The following is a 9,254-nucleotide window of genomic DNA, read 5'->3' on the forward strand; positions in this document are numbered from 1 at the left end:
GAGAGACTTTGACTTCACTTGTGCAGAGCTCTCTCATGTTGTCCATTTCTAATATACAGTCAATAATAAACATTAGGATATTTTTTGTTGGTGGAGCTTAAGTGGAGGTAAAAAAAATCCCCACACATTAACTACTGGGACAATTATTAAGTATCTGGGACTAAATTACATCATGAAATTAACTCAAAAACATTATTGCAGCAGAAAAGAACTATTAAATGGATTTTATACACATTAATGGGCATTAAGTAAAAAGCAAGACTCATCTTAGAACTTAAGTTCCACTTTAACCCTACAGTTTCTAAATTATGAAAAATACTGTATGAACATTTTTAATACAAGTTGACAAGATTAATGCTGATAACCACAATGTATAAACAGTATTTTATTTCTAAAACACAAAAACATACAATAGTGATTGGCAGAGATTTAAAATATATTTGAAATGCAGCCTTTTTTCTACCTCTATTTAATTTAATATTTTTGGGACTTACTAAATGGGATCATCCATTCAGTATAAGTGCACATTTTTATGGTATTAGAAATAAAAAATATGCTTGAATTTAAGAAAGTAAATTAGGAATGTATGTGTTAACTAATACTGTATATGACTTATGGATGTTGATGCTGAAAACTTGATCTAAATATGTTGATTGAAATCTTTCTTGATAAGTCTACTGTTTAATTTTGATCTAAATAAAGCTAAATAATTGTCTTTTAACATGCTTTTATTTAATAATGATACAGTAGATACATACAGAAAATGGAAATACATATTGCATATTGTTATTTCACTTTATTTCAACGTTTTAAATCTTCCAAACACAAGAACCAAATTGTATAAATGTAAAAGATCCTGACATGTTGCAATAAAAAGAATTCCTTATTTCATTCTTAAGCGCGTGAAAGAACATGAAAACAAGATATTTACTTATTTAAAGGGACAGTTCACTCCCAAATTAGCAACCAGAAAGCAACAGAAAGCTTTATCTTGACCATTTTACCTGAAATTATGTAAGATTTCATCAACTAAAACAGTTTATCACAGTTAACATATGTTACAGCAAAAAAATTCATGACAGTGAAGTGCCCTATTGTTGCCCCAACAGAAAACCAAAGATCATTGTCTTGCTTTGAAAGCCATTTTTGATGAATGATGAGTGCGAAGGCAGCTTGGGTCATAAAGTGACTTTAAAAATGTATTTTGATAGTTACTAATTACCTGTTTGAAAAAGAAATCAGTAACCTAATCCAAGTATCACAATATTAAAGTAATGTAATCTGTTACTTTTGCATTACCTCAGTACCAAATATGTTCAAATTGCTTATCCTAATATGTTTTATGTTCATTTTTGAATTTATGAATTGCTTGTCCAGGTATTTTTTTTTTTTATTTTTTTTTTATCTTGGCTATATTTTAATTTAGTCAATATTATCTGAAACAGATGGTTAAACTGAAAGTAAATCAAAAATAAAATGGTGAAAGGCTGATCATGATGCCTCTGTGTAACCCACATAAGCTGTAAACTCTGTGACTGTCAAATTAAAGGAAGAAGCAACTAAAGAAAATACATTACATTTTACAAGTGAATATTTTTGTAAAAAAGCAGTTTACAAAATATATAAGATATATGATCCTGATAAATTCAAGTGAAACACAATTTCAATCTACTTATTTCACAAGAAAGTCACGTTTTATTTCCAAAAATTATATACTGAAGCTACACATCCATAAAACAGTAACAATAAAATTAGGGCTGCAACTAATGATTATATACAGTATTCAGTTAATCTGTTCATTATTTTCTCAATTGATTGGTTAGTTGTTTGGCCTATAACACGTCAGACAATCATTGATCAGCATTCAAAACCCAAGATGATGTCCTCAAATGTCTTGTTTTGTCTCAAGCCCCCAAAAATTCTGTTTACATTCATAGTAGAGTAAAAACCCCAAATTTACATTTACATTAAATTTACATTTAAGAGGCTGGAAATGGAAAAGTTTGACTTAATTTTCTGCCCAAAATTACTCAAACTGTTTAACTGATTATCAAAAATAGTTGGCCATTATTTTCATATTTGATAAATAATCAATTGATTGTTGCAGCTCTGAATAAAACATCCCTGTAGGGGTAAAAAAAAAAAGTACACAATGTAATTTCAAAGCCAGCTGTCTTCCAGTATATATTTATATAGTTGGAATAAAGTTTTACAGACATTAAGATTGTCCTGAGAACTCTTTAAGAAATGTTCTTATCGTGGGAACTGCTTTGACAAAGTGAAAAAATTGAAAAAAGTGAAAGAGAAACTTTCAAACTGAACTCTGTAATGGGAAGTACCTTTTCTTGCTTTTTTTGCTGTCGTCATAAAGTCGGTATATTGTTCTGTTTATATCATTCCAATCCATACAAAGATCTAAAGTTTAGAGGCAGCAGTGTGGCATAATTGTGGTCGGCCCTGGTGCAAATATATTTTTGCGCCACACCTTTGCCCCAAAACCAAGTGCACGCTCATAAAGACACATATGCATGAACCGCAATATCACATCTCATGCAGGACGTGGCAAAAGATAGAATGTGGGTAACACAGCCGCTTTATGTGTTCTGTTTCCCACGACTAAACCAACCACAGTGAAGATTCAAGATTTTTATAGATGACAAACATATTATAGAGGTTGATACAGGAACAGGACGATTTTCAAAGTGATAAATATGCATGCAAATCTATTTTTGAACCAAGAGCAGGTTTGTACCTCAAACAACTCATTGGTAAAACAATGCAGCACAAAAATGAAACAGATAACTAAAAGCTTTATCTCTGCAGTTTTTGCTTGACATTATGCAATATATAAATAAGACAACATCAGGTCAGACAGTTTATCACATATAATATAATCTTTGTTTAAATACAATGCATGACCATGGAAGGGGGTAAGATGAGAGAATAATAAAATATACATTCCACAATAATGAATTTAAATTAAAATGAAAAAAACATTTTCAATCCTGGTTCATATAGTGAACACAACTGATTCGGGTGATTACAAATATGAACAAAACAAACAGAACATTATGAATAATTAAACTAGACATGATTCATTAAGAAAGAAACAAAAAATTAACCTACTATATTTTTTTATTTCTTCCATTTGATGTGGACTGGGAAGATTTTTTATAGTTACAGAAGCAAGTTGTGGAAAAATGAAATATATATTCAAAAAAATAAGATGTTATATAAGATGCAAGAGAAGCAGAAAGCAAAGACACCCAGATCTACCCAGAATGTGGTGGGGAGGTGTGAAAAAGGAAGATAGCTTATTGACTGTCCACAACTCCTGTATACACTAGATACATTTCATATATGCTGTATAAAAAACAACATTTTATTACAATCTGCTTGCACATTTGAAGTATACTGAATATTCACATGAAACAGTTCATTCACTTGCCCCCTGAAGTGGAATGGATTGAGCACCAGGAGCTTCTTCTCCAGCTCGACAACCTTGTTGGGTGTTTTCTTTCTCTTGTCTGCAGCATCTTGTACACCTAATATATACAATGAGTACTATGAGTAAAAATGTGATGATGGCATTTCCGAACCCCTGAAAAGTGGACACAGATTTCATTAAGACACAGAAACAAAACGCTCATCAGCACTGTTACATAAACAGCAGGATTTCATAGGAAGCTGTGCTCCCATCATACTTTACTGTAAAAAAATCACACAGGAGTTTGGTGGAATCAGCTGGTCTTTTCTCATTGACTTAAGGTAAATATGCAAGTTTTACTTATTCAAATTAAAGGAGTGATATGTTGTAATTGCAGTCCTACTTAATATATGATCTGTGGTTGAAGCAAGTTGTTTACCCCTGCCCCCTCCTCCTCAGACTCGGGGAAGCTCGGGCTGGCTGCATGAATCGCTGCAGGAGCTTAGGGTGTGTGCAACGTCACAAAGTGACAATAGCAAGTTGTTACTGTACGTTGATCAGCTGTTTATAACTGTCAGTTGTCTTGTCGCTTGTTAATGTAAAGTTAAGCCTGTTATCCTGAAAAGGAAAGGCCACTGCTCCAAAAATACACACCCTGGACTTTACGTTTTAGTGACTGCCTCCATTCACATATTGCTTAATTTAACCGTTATAAAGATCTTCTCCTTCTGCAAGATTATTCATGATTTCTTATGACTCATAAACAGACACTGACTCATTCAACAAACATTCAGCATTAAACTGAACTCTAAATGATATGAATTGGTCAAACAAAAACAGTAATTCTGGCCAAGAATATAAATTTCAGGTGGACACTGTGGCTGCTACACTGATGTCAGAGAAGGAAGTATTTCAACTTAGCATATTATGGTAATTTTATGATTTTTTTCAGTGAATATTTTACACATTTCTCCTTTAATTAAAATAGAAATTTCAAGTAATTATTTTCTGAACACTTCAACACTTAAGAACATGAGTTGTTTTGAAATAATGAGTTGAATGAATGTGCTGTACAAAGTTCAATCAACTCATTTAATTAAGTTTCTAAAGAAAGCTTTTTGAACACATTTTCTCAAGTAGAACTGATTTAGTATCGTTTATTTGACTAGAAAAGTATTTTTGTTTTGAATTGTTACAAAACTACCTCAACTTATTATTTTTTAGTTTATATTAACAGTGTTTTCTCACCTGAGACAAAATGTAAAACCTGTGTGAACGGTCCAGTAGCTCTTCTGCAGAGTAAACTGTTGTGTTGATTGGTTCGCACCACTTCAGATATGTTTTCTGCGTAGTTACAAATGTGCCTTGCCAGTCTGTCTTTGCACAGACCATGTACTGACCATCAAGCAGCATCAGGGCCAGCCACACCACGGGAGGGAGACAGCAACACAAAAAGTTTTTATACCCTGTGTGTCCATGGATCAGCAACATCAGCAGTGAAGATGTGATGGCAGGAATCAGAAAAAATGGAAATACAAATGCGGCGTTCCATGTAGGATTACATGGACATGCAAATTCCACCTCCAGCATCTTCTCCACACCAGCCAGGAGGAAACCAAAAAACACATTTGACACAACAGGGCTTTGTCCAAACTCGTTCTTGAGTCTCCCAAACAGGCCTGTCTCTGCCGCCATCACGATGATGATAATCTACACAAAACAAAAAGATGAGAATAAAAATCTGATGAAAGTTTCAGATTCACACGTGATGTCTTATGTTGGTCATACAGTACTTGTTTGCACAAACCCATATCTCCACTCTGAGAGGTGACTGGGGAAGAAAGTGGAGACTCAGAAACAAAGGAGAGTGTAATTAGAGCAGATTCTACTGTTCCCACAAAACAAAGATGAACTGTGATAGTATGGGGCTCCACTGAGTGCTTTTAATGTGCATTCATTGGGACTGGAAGTGGTCAAAAAGTTTTCAGCTTCTATTTTTTGTGAGTTTTAATTGGAATAAGCGTAGTGGCAAAACATTATCAAAACATCATTAAGTAAAAACATCATTAAGTAAATGCATATTCAATACAATAACAGAACAGAACAACTGCTAAACTGCGCAGTTAACCCAAACAGTGAACGCAGTTGGTGCAGAAAGTTTGTGTCAAACAAGTGATTTGGATTAATTTTGAGCATCATTTCCTGTGAATATTGATGATTTTATGTTGTCATATTGTTAGGAACTTATTATACAATTCTCTGCCAGATTTTTCTTTTCTTTTTTGGTGCTTTGAGTGCAAAAAGCTGAGTGACGTTTAATCCCATTATATTGGAGAGAAGCGAGGAATCGCATTTTTCTTTTTCTTGCATTGCAGCAATATGCTGCTGGAACTCACAGAACTCGATTTAATCTTTACATATATATATATATATATATATATATATATATATACATATTTTTACTATGTTAATTGTTATGCACCAATATGCCAAAGCAAATTCCTTGTATGCAACTGTCTCCCAGTGTAAGTAAGATTAAAGTTTCACTTACCTGACGATAGCCCTGATAATTTCTATAGAAAGGTTTTCCTCTAGAAGACTCCTTTGAAGATGTGAAAGTCTTTCAGGTATTCTCTCTCTCAGCCACGCACTTTATCTCTGCCCGCCTGTTATTATAGTACAGTTTCCGTTTCATGACCTTTTGTGCATCAGTCACGTTTGCTGTCCTCATCAAGTTTTTGTGTCTTCCTGTTTACATCAAATGAGTTCTAAAACAAGCATACAAGGGTGTTAAAACTGAAAGTTTCGAACACCAGGAGCTGAAACATAGAAACAACTGGGGGATGGTATCTTGTTGATCTTTCTTTCTTTGATCTGCCCCTCAAACTTTATGGAAGTTCAATATTAAGTTTTGTGTGTAAAAACTTGAGCTTTACCAAACATTAATGCAATAGTGTGATGTTGTTAAAGTAGACCGTTAGAACCACTGACACCAACTGACCACACTGACACTGTCAGCATTTAACTGTAAAAATGTTTGGATGTAACACAACAAAAGGTTATAATGACAGTTTACCCATAGAATTGTACTTTTGTATGTTGTGTTGTGTGATAAATACTTACATTTTTAGGATCAATGCAAGTGCAGAATAAGAAGTGGGTGTAGATGTTTTGTCCTTTTGGTCTATTTGGTCTGCCATTTATGCGATGCAATAAATGACATCAGCAGCAGTGGCGTGAATGACTTTATCTACATATAAGACCTTTAATTACATAGGTGAGTGTCAAAGAGGAGAATTTGATCGCTTTGATCACAGTTATCTAGCAACGGCTGAATGAGTGTGATCACATCTGCAGGCTCTGCTTAGAGCTCTGCACGAAAAGCTAAAGTGAAAACCGTGGAGTATTGCTTATGTCATTCTCATGAAATATAAACCAGGTATGTGATCCTGGCATTATAATGCACCATTTATAACAAATAGTCCTGCTGGACTGTGTAAGGCAGTAATTGTCTGAGATGTGCAGGCTGTGTGTGGTGAGGCATTTCCTGTCATCTCTACACCAGAACAAGAGACCATTATGTGATGATGAAACACTGCAGTGCAAAACTTTCCCACTGGATGGTTACAGCATGTACTGTGTACTGAACAGTATGTGATTAGTTAATATCATGTATTGCATATAGTATATCTCACTAATGAATGGCTTATCAGTTATTTCTGAAAAAGATTAAAAAGATATGATCAGTTGGACTTATGTTAAAAAAAAGTTTTAAAATTATATATATTTTCTAATATCCAGAAGGGACTAAAGGAAAGAGCCAGAGACCTACAGTATTTCTCAGTCAAATGCTATTTTTGAACATTTTATCAGACATTTCCAAGTTGCTACTAGAGTCATAATGATCAGATCAATGGTCAAAATTCATACGCTATTTTTAAGACTTTTCATGTTTTAATTTTTTCCTATTAGTGCTATTACTTTTAGGAAATTGGGAGCAGAACCGCATCCCCAGAAGCCCCACTTGTGTCCTGGTTTGGTGCCACAGAATGGCTGCTGGCCTATTATTAAGCCAGAGGTGGATTCAGGCTGTCTGAGAGGCCGCACAAAAAAAAAAAGAAGACAAGGGCACCAGCTCATATGTGGGGCAGAAGTTGTGATGCATTTATGTTGGTGGATGGTGAAACAGGTCCAAACCCTGGTTAAGATTCTCATTGTTTCTGCATGTGATGCAGATTTAATGTATAATTAGAAGACCTACACCTCTGTAATAAAACATAAAGGGAATAATTGACTATTTAACTATTTAGAAACACAGAGAAGCAAATGAGCTTTCACATCAAGTCAAGTTGCGTTTTATTAGTATAGCCTAATATCATAAATCACAATTTTCCTCAGAGGGCTTTACACTCTGCACACTGTACAGTGTGCAACACTCTCTGACTTTCAGACTCTTCCACTTCAGGAGACGCCAGTGGAGCCAGAGCCATGCAAACACACTCTCCATCATGGACACCTAGAAGAGGACAGGCCACGCAAATTATAAGGAATGAAAGAGGGCGAGAGGGAGGGAAGAGAAACAGCTTGGAGGCATGTGGGAGCAACAAAATATATTTGAGCATGTAAGGCACCCTGGAGGGCACTGTGTCCTGTTCTCTTCACTGGAAGGACACCCTATGGGGCATCTTCCACGTCTTCTTGCACATTGGCCCATCAGCAAGGACACTTTATCATGTTTTATCTCTCAAGCGGACCGGCACAATGTTTTCCTATGTAGGCAAAGTATAGGGCACCAGAAAACAACAGGCTTGTTAAGTTTAGGTTTTCCAAGTTCAGTTTAGGAAGGAGGTTACACTGTGTTGTAGGCGTGAGGCTGCCATTAGCCTACATTAGTTCAAAGAGAATTAGGATTAAAAGTCTACTTAAAGCCCCAGGTCCTGTTGAGGTCAGGGCTTAGTCAGCCTGAGCAACTGCTCAGCCCACGGCACAATTTAAAGCCCAGTAGTTGTTTGTTAAGGCCTGGACACCTTTGGTTTACAGTTGGATAATTCTGCATCAATAGTGGCACTGGGGAAGCTACTTTCAAACTTTGCACACTGGAAGCAGTTGAACTAAAGCAAAGCCACCCTATGGAGAAATCTATTTCGCAAAAGCAGTTCCACACTACTAAAATACAAAAATAGTCACATGATAACAAAATTAAAAAAATCTTCAAAATGCAACTCACATCAGAACAATCCAGATGGATAAAAAGCAGAGGGCAGAGTCTCTGCAGATTCAGTTACAGTGTTCTAGTTGTTTTGTTTTTTTTTTACTTGAACTATTATTATCTTATTTTATTCATTCTATGTATTCTATTTTCATCTTTATCTTATTTTTACCACTATTATCAGGTGGATTTTATATTCCACTTTATTTTCCAATAATTATAACATTCCTTTCAAGTTTTTATGTTCATTCTAAGTCTTTTTGGTGCATGCAAATTCTTTGATGTGAAGCACTTTATTGGGCTGCGTTTGCACTTCTTATATGAAAGGTCCCATCAAAATAAAGTTTCTTCTTCTTCTCCTTCTTCTAATTCTTTTTATTATGAGATGTCTTGTTAATTTCACCACAGGATCAATAAAGCCTTACGTCTTCCAGCAGACTGCAGAGTATTTATCGACTTAAGTTATCGATTAAGTGTAGTGGAGTAAAAAGAACAATATTTACCTCTGGAATGGAGCAGAAGTATAAAGTAGCACAAAATGGAAATTACAAGTACAGCAAATTACTTAAGTATATGTACTCAGTTACCAACATAAATAAGGACAAGAATAGGATAAGA

At 34.9% G+C, this 9,254-nt stretch overlaps 1 long non-coding RNA gene across 1 annotated transcript; it reads right to left on the bottom strand.

Moving 5' to 3' along the window:
- Nucleotides 1–3,385: 3,385 nt before the first annotated feature.
- Nucleotides 3,386–6,091, bottom strand: LOC146316952 (uncharacterized). Its single transcript, XR_014771795.1, has 3 exons — nucleotides 5,979–6,091; nucleotides 4,676–5,137; nucleotides 3,386–3,601 (listed from the first exon to the last, which is right to left on the bottom strand). It is a non-coding gene; the product is annotated as an uncharacterized LOC146316952 (long non-coding RNA).
- Between the last annotated feature and the right edge of the window lie 3,163 nt (nucleotides 6,092–9,254).

The sequence above is a fragment of the Lutjanus erythropterus genome, chromosome 13 (genome assembly GCF_056507025.1).
Source record: "Lutjanus erythropterus isolate fLutEry1 chromosome 13, fLutEry1.hap2, whole genome shotgun sequence".
NCBI classification, from domain to species: domain Eukaryota; kingdom Metazoa; phylum Chordata; class Actinopteri; order Lutjaniformes; family Lutjanidae; genus Lutjanus; species Lutjanus erythropterus.